We start from the raw sequence: 14,044 nt of genomic DNA, 5'->3' as shown, positions 1-14,044 counted from the left end.
CTACGGAAGAAGATTGTGCAAAAGATACCCAGAAATTGTTGCTGTTTTTGGGGGACAATGGCCATAAAGTTTCTAAAGTTAAGCTGCAGCTAATCACAACAACTGTAAAATATCTAGGTCATGACATTACGTATGGAACAAGAGCTCTCTCTAGCGATCGCATTACAGCCATCCAAAATCTTCCTAGACTGGTCACAAAACAACAGGTTATGTCTGTTTTAGGTATTCTGGGCTACTGCAGACAGTGGGTTCTAAATTTTACTGAAAGAGCACAGCCGTTGCAACAATTGGCTAATACTCCTGGCACCCCCCTTTCTGGCCAGGTCCAATGGAATGAACAGGCTGAGAAGGCTCTCTGTGACTTAAAAACTGCTCTTCTATCTGCGCCCGCGCTTGGTTTGCCTGATCATTCTCGTCCATTCACTTTGTTCATGGACGAAAAGCAGGGATTTATGAATGCAGTACTGACGCAACAACACGGAGATAAACAGAGACCGGTGGCTTATTTTTCTAAAAAACTGGATCCAGTGGCCGCAGCACTTCCTCCGTGTCTTTGTGCTGTGGCTGCAACAACAGAAGCTGTATTAGCAAGCACGGATGTAGTTCTCATGAGCCCCCTAACAGTTAAAGTGCCTCACGCTGTACATTCTATCCTAGTACAAGCCAAAACTTCACATCTCACTACTGCTAGGGCAATACACTATCAGAATGTACTCTGTACTTTGTCAAATGTTACAATTGAAAGATGCTCCACTTTAAATCCAGACACTCTTCTCCCAATTAACAACAAAGGAGAACCACATAATTGCCATGATGAAATAGCAAAGGTTGTAAAACCTAGAGTAGATCTACAGGAAACACCTTTAGAAACTGGAGAAATGATTTTTGTGGATTGATGTTCCTTGCGATTGAAAAATGGAGCACCCTCAACCAGTTACGCAGTAGTCCAAGGGGACCGCCTGCTGGAAGCAAATCGAATTTCATCAAGCTTGAGTGCACAAGCAGCTGAACTTGTAGCACTCACTCGAGCGTGTCAGCTGTTCGAAGGGAAGATCGTAACAATTTATACGGATTCCAGGTATGCTTTTGGAGTCTGCCATGATCATGGAGCACTATGAAAACTAAGGGGATTTAAGACCAGTACTGGCAAACCCATCCAACATCAGAAATTGATCGAATCCCTTTTAGAAGCTATAACCAAACCATCAAAGCTAGCGATTGTTAAATGTCAAGCTCACACAGGAAAACAGGATCCTGTTAGCAAAGGAAATGAATTAGCTGACCATTTTGCTAAAGAGGCTGCATATAATAACACACCAATTTCTTTATTCCAACAGAGAAATGACCAGGACCCTGATAATCAAATTATTTCTTTACAGAGTGCAGCCACAGATATCGAAAGGAGAAAATGGTCCAAAGAAGGGTCCCTCTCTGATGGAGTCTGGACTCATAAACAAACTAACAAACCTTTTCTCCCAAAAGCCTCTTTCCCAGGAATGGCAAAAATCGCCCATGGCCTCGGTCACGCAGGTAGAGATGCCATGGTTCGAGATGTTGAAAAACATTGGGAAGCTGTAGGTTTCTCTACATATGCAGAGCAATTTTGCAGACGCTGTGCAATATGTCAAAAGTTTAATGTGGGAAAAGGTACCCAGGTAAGTCCCGCCATTACCCCTAATCCAATGGGTCCGTTTGAACACCTCCAAATGGATTTCATTGAACTAACCCCGTCTAAAGGGTACCGATATTGCCTTGTGATTGTCGATGTGTTCTCCCGATGGGTAGAGGCTTTCCCTTCAAAACACAACGATGCCAAAACAGTAGCTAAAGCACTAATTAAAGAGATTATTCCAAGATGGGGTATCCCTCAAAAGTTACAAACAGATAATGGCACTCATTTTGTGAACTCCGTTATAAATGAATTAACCACCTGGCTCCAAATTAATGTGCACCATTATTGTAAATACCATCCCCAAAGCGGAGGCATCGTAGAACGATGCAATGGCACTTTAAAAGCTAAAACTCGCAAAAATTTGTGAACAAACTAATTTATCATGGCCGGATGCACTACCCTTAGCTTTAATGGGACCAAGGGGACGGACACACCGACAACTGGGACTATCGCCGTTTGAGATTCTGACCGGACGTCCCATGCCAATAGGAAATGTGAATTTGCATACTGTGGACAATGATCTTCTCTCTAGTCTTGCAGGTCTCCGAACCTCGTTGAAGGAAGTCCACCAGCAGGTTAATCAAGCCTGGAGGACCAGCCCACCTTCTAAGGATTTACCAATTCCCTTGGGCACCTGGATCCTGGTTCGAGATACTCGGAGAAAACACTGGCATCAGCCTAGGTGGAGAGGACCATTCCAAATTCTTCTATCCACACCACATGCCGTGAAAGTTGAAGGACTGCCTGCCTGGATCCACGCATCGCATTGCAAGAAATGGCTATCTTAAAAATACTTTTTCTGTTGACTGTTACCCGCACCCTCTCAGGCTACCCAAGGATGGGTGGTGATCTCTATCTAAGTACTTTACCGCCTCTATGGAAAGGGCATATATGCTACATGAGGAGCACATGTCTCGTATAGCTTCTTCCATTTTCTCCTCCCCATCCCCTTTTCTCCCCCCTTCCCCTTCATCAACCATTTCAATTTAATTCTACTGCCCACATCATTTTGTTCAAAAAGGGAGGAGTGTAAAAACATAAAATGATGTAATTGAACAAAATGTATGTGTGTAAGTACAGAAAATAGGACAGAATGATCAAACTTGTTTGTGTTTTGCGTACGTGACAAAAAGCATATATACTTTCTGGAAGTTTTCTTTCAATGATGTGTGTGACAAGAAAATGTACCTTTAGGGTAAAGACTTTACCAATTGGAATAATACAAAATGAGTCAGGACGCTATTTTTATTGCTTACGTGGTCTACGATCAGGAGACTAGAAAGCTATAAAAGAGCAAGGATATCTGTGCTCGAGGCAGATGAAGTGCGGTGTCCTAGGACTGTATTTCTCTGTCATTTTACCCTTGCCTGGTATGTATCAATAAAAGGTTTTTACTAATTTTAATTTTCTTCTCTGTCTTCAGTCACAAAAAGTGTCCACAACCACTTTCACACTTCTGGGTTCATAAAATCAGAAATGTTTGTTTGCTGGATCTGGCATATTCAGTTAGATCACAACAATTTCTGAAACCAAGTTGAAGAGTTTTTGTAGTGTTCCTTTTTGTTCTACTTTGAAACAAAAGCGACCATACCTGAGTTTTCACAACTTCTCAGTTGATAAAACCAAAAAGAAGAAGTGGACTCCAGCATAAAACACAAAGAAGGTTCAGTGTTTCGTGTTAATCGAGGCAGCTCTTTTGCATGTAGTCTGCATTTTACTGAGAATGACCACCTTCGTAAGCATCTCAAAATCGCCACTGTCACTTTAAGTTGAACAGCTGGGGAGGTAGGAGCAGACGGCCGTATGGGAGATGATTTTTAGCATGTTGTTTCTGAAGTGCCACTCAAAATGTAAGAGACAGACATAGAAAAACTGTGCAACACTGATATGCTGACAGAGCACAATTATGCTCATCCTCCATCAAGTATGTTTACATATTTTAATATAATAATTTTTAATGTAATCTTTATTGAAGCTCCAATGTACCACTTATGTGACTAACAAAGAAGCAGTAATCAAGAGCTAATGTAAATCTATGACTGATATTCAATACTTGTACTCAGTAACAGAAATTATCTTTTATCATTTTATCTATTAACTGTGTGCAACTGTACTGTATATTTGAACAACTAAGGCAAGTTTCATGCCAATTTTATGCAGATGGGTAAATATACCTTTATAACATTAAGAATAATGAATATACTGATTCTGACTTTAAATTATGTAATGAAATTGTCTTTGGTTGATTATTGATTGGTGTATGTGGGTTCATTTTCAACATGTAGAATTTTTGTATTTAGCAGGTGCACTAGATGCTTTTACCTTTAAAGTACAGGACCTGGAGTAAACTATCAGCAAACTGGAAACAGAACTGGCAAAACTTGGAGTGGCACCATTGCAGATCAACATATTTTGTGCATCTGATGTAGACTTTCAGTTTTTCACACATTTTCCTTCTGAGAGGGCCTTCAGAGAGTTTTGGCTTACACTGTATTAGTATGAGATGGTTCAATTGTATTGGTCAAAAGCGCAGAAGAACAGATTAACTGAAAGCAAAACCACTCCAAGCCAAAACCACAAACTGCAGCTCATTGAGTTTTTTTAAAATTGTTTTCAGGTTGCAGCAGGGCTGAAAGAGAAGGTTCTGGCAGCCATTCATCAAATAAGTATGTCTATTGTTAGGCGTATTATAATCACAAGGGCCAGTCGCCTTTACCTTGTCCTGGGATCAGTGCCAACTTGCAAAGCTAGACAGCAGGTACAAGCTATTATTCCCAATTCAGGAGGAGCTAGCTGAATGCGGGGCAAAACTAATCATTCTCCCATTCAAAACAGCACCTCAATTCAGCAAATAAAAGGTAACGAGAATACAAGCCCTAGCTTGCCTTCAGATCCTGGTAGAACATGCAATCAGGAGAGTGAAGGAAAACCATATCTGGGACACAGCAGTACCTCTCCCTCTGACAGGTACAGTGAACCAAATATGGACCAACTGCTGTTTGCTAGCTAACTTTCAATGGCCACTTAAGGTGAAAGGACACAAAGCTCTAGGAGGACTCTCTTAAAGCTCCTGTTATACCAGGAGCCATAACACACCCAGACTTTGAAATTGTTCATTTAATAAATTGTGAGACTTGCCCGGACACCACCAGTTGGAGACCACATCTTTATAAAAAGACACACGTTTATTTCTCCCAAATAAACACAGGATTTCAGTCCCGAACACCACACAATGCACACAGCAATTAATCACCACAATAAATCTCTTCTTTTCCTCAGTCCTTGGCCGCCTGCCTCCTCCTCCTCCTTCTCTTCTCCTTCTCCTCCTCCTCCTCCTCCTCCTGGGAGCTTTGTCCTGCTCCCACTCCAGACTCAAGCTCCCCAATTGTATGAAGGTGGCACCTTTTATTCCCACCCGGATGTGCTCCAGATGGTTGATGACGACCTTCCGGCAGCACTTCCTGGTGTGGCGTAAGTGCTGCCCTTTGCACCGAAAGCACTCCGGGCATCCCTGGCAGGTACATCCGCCATCTTGCCTGGTGTGGAGGAAGTGACAGTTCTCCGGATCCCATGAGGCTTGAGGCGCCCCCTGGCGGTGGCCACAGGTCCCAACAGGCCAGAACCTCTTTGTTCCTCTCCCGTGGTCCTCTCCTAGTCCAGGGCGGTTGTCCCCTTGTGACCTGGATGCTATTCATGTCCTTCCAGGCATCGCGGCCAGGTAAGAACCCCAGCAATCTGCCACAAAATATTAACTTCATTTAAAGCATGTTGAACAAATCACACTTTTGAAAGTCACTTTTATGTATTTCATTAAATAAATGACATTGTTTAATCAAAATCATCTCGCTTTTAAAAATTTTGACAGTGTTAATACTAGCCTCTAATTTAAAACCTTTTAAACATGTTTCGATAAATACTTGTGAAACACATTCATATATTTAATAAATGGCATGAATTAAAAAAAATTTTTTAAAATACATTTGAAATTTAATGTACAAATTATTGGAATTCATATAATTACATAAACAATTATGATGGCAAAATAAAATAATCACACTAGAATTTTGGCCCTTGGATTCATTTTGAGATAGTAGGTTCAATGTTCTTAAGCATACAGCTAAAACACAGTTACTTACAGATTTTTAATATTCTTCCATGTAGACACGAAAGTAGTGCAGGTCCAGTTGATCATGTCATCATGCATTCATACTCTCTCCACAGTGATGTCTCCCTTTGTGTCTGTAATAAAGTCACACCAGCTCAGTCTGGTTATAGTCAACTGACCTTGCACCTGCAAACTTTTGTTTGATTTTTTTTTTTCTTTTCGAGTGTAGCTTGACCTTTGATGTGCTTTATGTGTTCTGCTTTAGAACACTCAACATCTATAAATTTTATTTTCATAACCCCAAAGCATGGATTTTCAGATAGATCAAACACTTTTGCATCATGACTGGCCTCTTTTTATTGCTTCAGCCTGCCATGTTCCCTTGATTATTCTTCTTGCCATTGATTGGCCAGATGACACCCCTTGTACATGGCACACTTCTTGAAATCTGCTTGCTGTTACCTTTGGTCTTAGTGGCAGGCATCTTTCTGACCACACAGTGCACTGAGACTTTTTTGTTCTCTATCAAAGCCAGCATTTCAGGACTCACTGTTAAGCTCTCCAACAAGAGTAGCTGATGGAAGTTGGGAACAAGGTTCAATTTGCTGTCAAGTTTCATTCCATGCAGACTTTCGGAAACTCTGGAGCACTTGTGTTGTGTGTACCTTCTGGTTGTAACAGGTAGGCACTGGTATGGCAGTTCTGAAGCATGAAGCACTGGCCCAAACCTTGAATCAGCTAGAGACAGTACTGATAGTCCATGCAAAACAGTGCAGATCATGGGGTGTGGAGTAATACCTCTTCATGATTCACCAACAGACATCACTGCCAAAAAATCTAATTATAGTAACCTCCAGACAGAATAATACATGAGAACTTATAAAAAACTTCAACCTTTAAATACCAAAAACAAAGATGTTTTAATGTAAAATGTATATTATGCAATGAGCAAAATATAAAACACCACCAAAATTTACAAAGACAAATGATAATGTTATTACCCGTATATGCTTCGTACACTGTTGATTTATAGATACTCTTGCCAGACACTTTCCTGACTCTTAGCTGGTCCAGAGGCTCTGGCTGAATACCCTATCATACAAACTCAACGATTCCATTAAACAAACCAGACAATGTAAAACAGTTAAATTATCAGAACATACTATATACATAATGTGTGTGTGTATATATATATATATATATATATATATATATATATATATATATATATATATACAGTATATATATACTGTATATAAATATGTCACATAAATATACTGTATGCAAATTACCTAATCCCTTGGCCAATGCCAGGTCTGCGGAGAGCTAGTACATTAGACTAATGATAGGGTGGTCTGCATTTTCTCCATGCTAGTATGTGCACACTGGAAAAGCAAGGTGACCAGGTGGTTGCACAGGGCTTTCCCTGCAGTTCAGGAGCATGACACGTTTTTTTAACTGCAGAGGTTCAACAGTCTGTAAAGTGACCTACAGGTGGACAGAGAAGTGTGTGACACTACAAGGCATGGAATGAAATATTTGTTATAATGTTTGTTATAATAAATGGTTGATGATGAGGTTAGTTAATGAACATGGGACTTCTGAACAAAGTTTTATGGAAAAACAAGAGCAATATGACGCTAAGGCAGTCAGCCACTACAGGAAGTCCTCTAGCTGTCAGCAAGTTATCGTGCAACTTTAAATACAAGTGACATCTACCATAACTAATAACTTGAAGGCTGACTAATTTAAGCACTTTACACTGTTCTCTTTGTGTTTAAAACTCTTGCAATGCCATAAACACAGAAACATTGGATTTGTTTTGGTGGGAAGATAAACAGTACCGAAACATTCAGTATAGAGATCTGCAACCACAGTGAATAAATGTCTAAACACGACAGGGGAACAGAACAAATAAACTATAGACAATATCTGCAACCACCGTGAATAAATGTCAGCAGACCACTGTATTACAGAATATGTAAGTTTAGTTTGGCAAACTGCTAAATGAAACCTGTTTGGAATGTGGTTCCCATCTTTTCCTCATTGATCTGTAACACCTGCATTTTACCACTACCTCCATATTCAACACATTTGATACTAATCACGTACAAATAATAAAAGAAAATGAAAATTGCTCCATTCTAGCATTAACAATAGAGCACTTACCTTTGCAGCTGAAAAGATAATTTTCATGAAAATATTTGTAATCCTTTTCAAGTTTTTTTAGATGAGATGTTGCACTCTACTAATTGTGTAACATATGCCGTGGTCAGTTTGGAAAGATTTCAGAGAACAGCTGAACAGTCCCGATTGCTTCATTGTGTTTGCTGACTACCATTCAATAGGAAGTTGATTATCCCAGCAAGAAACTGTCAGGAAGTCGTCATAATTACCCATGAAAATGGCCTATTGATTTGATAGATAGATACTTTATTAATCCCAAGGGGAAATTCACATACTCCAGTAGCAGCAGCATAATGATAAAAAAACAATAAATTAAAGAGTTATAAAAATGCAGGTATAACAGACAATAACTGTGTATAATGTTAACGTTTACCCCCGCAGGTGGAATTGAAGAGTCGCATAGTGTGGGGGAGGAACGATCTCCTCAGTCTGTCAGTGGAGCAGGACAGTGACAGCAGTCTGTCACTGAAGCTGCTCCTCTGTCTGGAGATGATACTGTTTAGTGGATGCAGTGGATTGACGGGAGTCTGCTCAGCGCCCATCGCTCTGCCACGGATGTCAAACTGTCCAGCCCCATGCCTACAATAGAGCTTGCCTTCCTCATCAGTTTGTCCAGGCGTGAGGCATCCTTCTTCTTTATGCTGCCTCCCCAGCACACCACTGTGTAGAAGAGGGCACTTGCCACAACCATCTGATATAACATCTGCAGCATCTTATTGCAGATGTTGAAGGATGCCAGCCTTCTGAGGAAGTATAGTTGGCTCTGTCCTTTCTTACACAGAGCATCAGTATTGGCAGTCCAGTCCAATTTATCATCCAGCTGCACTCCCAGGTATTTATAGGTCTGTACCCTCTGCACACAGTCACCTCTGATAATCACAGGGTCCAGGAGGGGCATGGGCCTCCTAAAATCCACCACCAGCTCCTTGGTTTTGCTGGTGTTCAGGTGTAGGTGGTTTGAGTTGCACCATTTAACAAAGTCCTTGATTTGTGACCTGGAGAGATCCAAGAGTGCTATCTTAAAGATTAATGATTTCCTGTGGGCAGAAGAGGCAGAGTTAAGGCATCACCAATGGGGTGCCAGAAATATTTTTACAACAGTAGTAGCTAAATCAGTCACCCACTACTAGAGCACAGAGAGGAGGAGAGATAAGAAGTGCAAAAGTGGAGAGACATGCCCGTAAAGGAATGAAGAGAGAGATTTGGCCAAGTAGGTCAAGAGAGAACCAACTTGGAGACACTGCCAAAATATGTGGAAGTACTAGGGACATTTAAGGGCCACTGGTGACAAAGCAGGGCAGGAGCAAAACCCATTGAGAAGGTCATGTGTGTAGTTTTGAACTGGGTGGGCTGATGCTTAATGTTTGATAGATGCACTTTTTTTAAACATTTTTAAGTACAGATTTCCAACACAATTTTGTATGGGAAACCATATAATGGAAAGTAATATGGGTTTATATGAGACGTTATGGAGCAAGAAGTGAAGAAAAGCTACTGGTTTGGATTTAGAGGAAAAGGAAACTCGGTTAAGTTTTTTGACATGAAAATTCTGGTGGGGCTATACCAGTAGTTTCCTCAATGTGTGCAGACTTTTGTATAGTAAACATGGCCTCATTAATAACTGTCTGTCATTGGTAATGACTAACAAAGCATGCAAGTTCACATACCTTTTATGTCACAGAAAAAGAAAACAAAATCAAACAGTGGGATCCTGGTTCCCAGGCTGTCACAACAGCCATGTAAATACCTCAGTAAAATAGATTAGCTAAAGTGAAATGGCAACACAACACGTTTAGAATGGAATGCCTTTGAGGTGAAAAAATAACAACCCACAATAACATAGAAAGAATAAGCAGACTACACATACTGCATGACTCATAACTGCACACTGCATATTCTGTAGCAATACTTACTAATGTGCAGTTGCAAACAATGGAAAAAGTGTACAAAGAAATACAAACTTTCTACACACTGTAGATACCTGCTCTTTCTGTAAAGTGAAAGATTCTGCACATCTTTGAAACAGTACGAAGATACCGCTGGCTCCTTTTCCATGAAGTGCAAAGATCATGTGAAGGCTTCCTTAGTGTTTTTTTTTTCAGATTTTTCACAGTGGCTAAAATCAGGATGTAGCATGATGTATTACAAACAATACATTCTTGATAATGATATTTTGTTTTTTAGTTTTCAGATAACTATCGGTACATTAGTGCATAATGGTACAGGACGTTTTGCTCCTCTTTGCTGGTATGTGGTCACAACTGGAAAAAGCTCCAACTGGAATTTGCAAAAGCGGAAGCACAATAAAAGAATAAACGGTCAGTTCTCCTTTCAATTTGGACCATGGCCTTCAAGGCCAATTGGCAAACTGGAAAGTTCAGGTTGCACATGCACACACAGCCAAGGGAACAATTTAGGGCCAATTTGCCCAGTCCCAGGACAAAGATAATTTCACATACTACAAAAAGTTGTATTTTTGTGGGTAAGTAATTAATTATATTAAGCATATGTTGGAAAACGGTGGGCTCCCCCATCTCTGGGACTGAGGTCACCAAGGTGGTCAAAAAACTCCTTGGTGGCAGGGCCCCGGGGGTGGATGAGATACGCCCGGAGTTCCTCAAGGCTCTGGATGTTGTAGGACTGTCTTGGCTGACACGCCTCTGCAACATCGCATGGACATCAGGGACAGTGCCTCTGGATTGGCAGACCGGGGTGGTGGTCCCCCTCTTTAAGAAGGGGGATCAGAGGGTCTGTTCCAACTACAGAGGGATCACACTCCTCAGCCTCCCTGGAAAAGTCTATTCAGGGTTTCTGGAGAGGAGGGTCCGTCGGATAGTCGAGCCTCGGATCCAGGAGGAACAGTGTGGTTTTCGTCCTGGTCGCGGAACAGTGGACCAGCTCTATACCCTTAGCAGGGTCCTGGAGGGTGCATGGGAGTTTGCCCAACCAGTCTACATGTGTTTTGTGGACTTGGAAAAGGCATTCGACCGTGTCCCTCGGGGAATCCTGTGGGGGGTACTCCGAGAGTATGGGGTACCGGCCCCCCTGATAAGGGCTGTTCAGTCCCTGTACGATCGGTGCCAGAGCTTGGTCCGCATTGCCGGCAGTAAGTCGAACCCGTTTCCAGTGAGAGTTGGACTCCGCCAGGGCTGCCCTTTGTCACTGATTCTGTTCATAACTTTTATGGACAGAATTTCTAGGCGCAGCCAGGGCGTTGAGGGGGTCCGGTTTGGTGGGCTCAGGATTGAGTCACTGCTTTTTGCAGATGATGTTGTCCTGTTTGCTTCATCAGGCTGTGATCTTCAGCTCTCTCTGGATCGGTTTGCAGCCGAGTGTGAAGCGGCTGGGATGAGAATCAGCACCTCCAAATCCGAGACCATGGTCCTCAGCCGGAAAAGGGTGCAGTGCCCTCTCAGGGTTGGTAGCGAGATCCTGCCCCAAGTGGAGGAGTTCAAGTATCTCGGGGTCTTGTTCAGGAGTGAGGGAAGAATGGAGCGTGAGATCGACAGGCGGATCGGTGCGGCATCCGCAGTAATGCGGGCGCTGCATCGGTCTGTCGTGGTGAAAAAGGAGCTGAGCCGCAAGGCGAAGCTCTCAATTTACCAGTCGATCTATGTTCCTACCCTCACCTATGGTCATGAGCTATGGCTGAAATGAGTTTCCTCCGCAGGGTGTCTGGGCTTTCCCTTAAAGATAGGGTGAGAAGCTCAGTCATCCGGGAGGGGCTCAGAGTAGAGCCGCTGCTCCTCCGCATCGAGAGGAGTCAGATGAGGTGGCTCGGGCATCTGATCAGGATGCCTCCTGGACGCCTCCCTGGTGAGGTGTTCCGGGCACGTCTAACCGGGAGGAGGCCCCGGGGAAGACCCAGGACACGCTGGAGGGACTATGTCTCTCGACTGGCCTGGGAACGCCTTGGGATTCTCCCGGAAGAGCTAGAAGAAGTGGCTGGGGAGAGGGAAGTCTGGGCATCTCTGCTCAAGCTGCTGCCCCACTTGCTTACATTAAAAAACAAAGGAGGTTTGATGATTCCTTCTGAGGGTACAGTCAAGGTGGTCAAAGTAGCTGAGCGTGTTATCCGACAGTCGACATTAGGGAAAGCTGTCAAGTGTATCTTTGATCAATCAGTTTGTTCGGCTGAGATTGGTTCAGATGATGTGTTTTCTCTCAAGGAGCACATTGAGGAAACACAGGGTGAAATTGACAACCATCATTTTATGCTCATGTCTTTAGTTGTGTCTGTCTTCCACAAACTAAGGCTGCACCATATTGCCAGACTGAATACTCTCAAATTACAGAGTGGCAACGCACAGAAAAAGCTATGTAAGACAGTTCTGTTTCATGGATTTTAGATCCTATCATATATATTTAAGTAACCACATTGTGTGTGTGTGCACGTGTGTGTGTGAGAGAGAGAGAGATTGAGAGAGGAATGAGTGAAATGTTTTCAGAAATTATTAAGCCAATTTGTATACAATAAAATTGTTTATTTTTGTCATTGAGTGTATCATTTCACTGTTAAAAGAAAGACAAAGATAACTGGCAGTAACAGTGCAAAATTCACAATTGGTATGCCAGTTTGAAAAGATAAGTTTTGAGGGTAGTTTTACAATGTGTTATTGAATCGAGCTGATGTATATGAGAGGGAAGAGAATTCCAGAGTTGAGGAGCACTATGAGAGACGCTAGAGCTCCCATAGAACTGAGTTTGATGTGCAGTACAGAAAGTCGAGCTGCAGATGAGAATCTAAGTGAGTGAGAGGCAGTGTAAGTCTGTTGGAGATCAGTGAGGTTGTGGAGAGCTTTAAACGTTAAGAGCAGTATTTGGTATTGTATTCTGTAGTTAACAGGGAGCCAGTGAAGTAGAGAGAGAAAAAGGTGTAATATGTTCAGTGGATTTAGAACAGCAGGTTATTATCCTGGCAGCAGAATTTTGAAGAAGTTGTAAGCGATGGATAAGTTTTTGTGTGATGCCAGATAGAACAGCATTACAGTAATCTATACGTGAGGTGACTAGGGCATTAACCAATACTTCAGTACTGTGTTGCATAAGAACAGGACAAAGTATAGAAATGTTTCGGAGATGGAAGAAGGCAGTCCGAGAAATGTTACTTATATGGGAGGAATTATTTAATAATAATAATTATTGTTACTTAATAATTGTCATTAGGGGTTGGTCTCATCCGCTATAGGAGATGGACGTCTGAAGCAGAGCTCCTCTATCAGCGGCTTTATTTTCCCATGTATTTCATATTATTTAGAGGTATCCTGTATTTAACCCGACCAAGGAACTTCCACTACAATATACAAGCATGAGTAACAAGAAGAAAAGTCAGAAAGAACTGGAAAAGAAGGTTAAAGCTGCTTCAAAGTCTGGACAGACGTCCGGCCCAAGTGCAAGGTATGGCCTCTCGGAGACTGACCTGGAACAGGCAGACGAATGCGCAGATTTCCTAGGACCCCGCTCCATTGTATCGTCTCCAGTCGAGAGTGAAAATGGGAGCGAAGGTGCAAATGACACAGGTCGCGATGGATCGCCGATTTCTGAGGATCATCCGAGACTAGAAAAGGCCCTGCAGGATGTGCTCTCATCTACTCATCGCGAGCCCGCAGCACCTGCTGTAACAGGAGCTGCATTTCCACTCGCGGAGCATGAAATCCGAAGCGAACCGTCCAAACTGAAAGAGATGATTGCTACACTGGCTGCCGCCATGGCTACGGCCATAAATGAGCTTAAGAAGGATAACAAGAATGAGCTTAAGAAGGCTAACATTGAGCTTAAGAAGGATATCATCGAGATTAAAAAGGATAACAAAGACCGGGAAACGAGTCTATTTAAACGTTTTGACGTGAACTTTAAAGTCATGTTGGAGAAATTAGAGGAACACATCGAAGAAAATAGATCCAAACTGAAAATGCTTGCCGACCAGATTAATGATGTTACAGATCAGCTGGATGACGTTAAGCAGGCATTCACAGCTCGAGTTGAAACAGTGGAACAATTGGCGTCTAACACCGATGAAAAAGCTACAGCTGCGAATTCCGAATGCAAAAAACTCGGAGACAGACTTGCGGCCCTGAAAG

The sequence above is a fragment of the Erpetoichthys calabaricus genome, chromosome 2 (genome assembly GCF_900747795.2).
Source record: "Erpetoichthys calabaricus chromosome 2, fErpCal1.3, whole genome shotgun sequence".
Classification (NCBI taxonomy): Eukaryota; Metazoa; Chordata; class Cladistia; order Polypteriformes; family Polypteridae; genus Erpetoichthys; species Erpetoichthys calabaricus.
Note: the sequence above shows the minus strand (reverse complement) of the source record.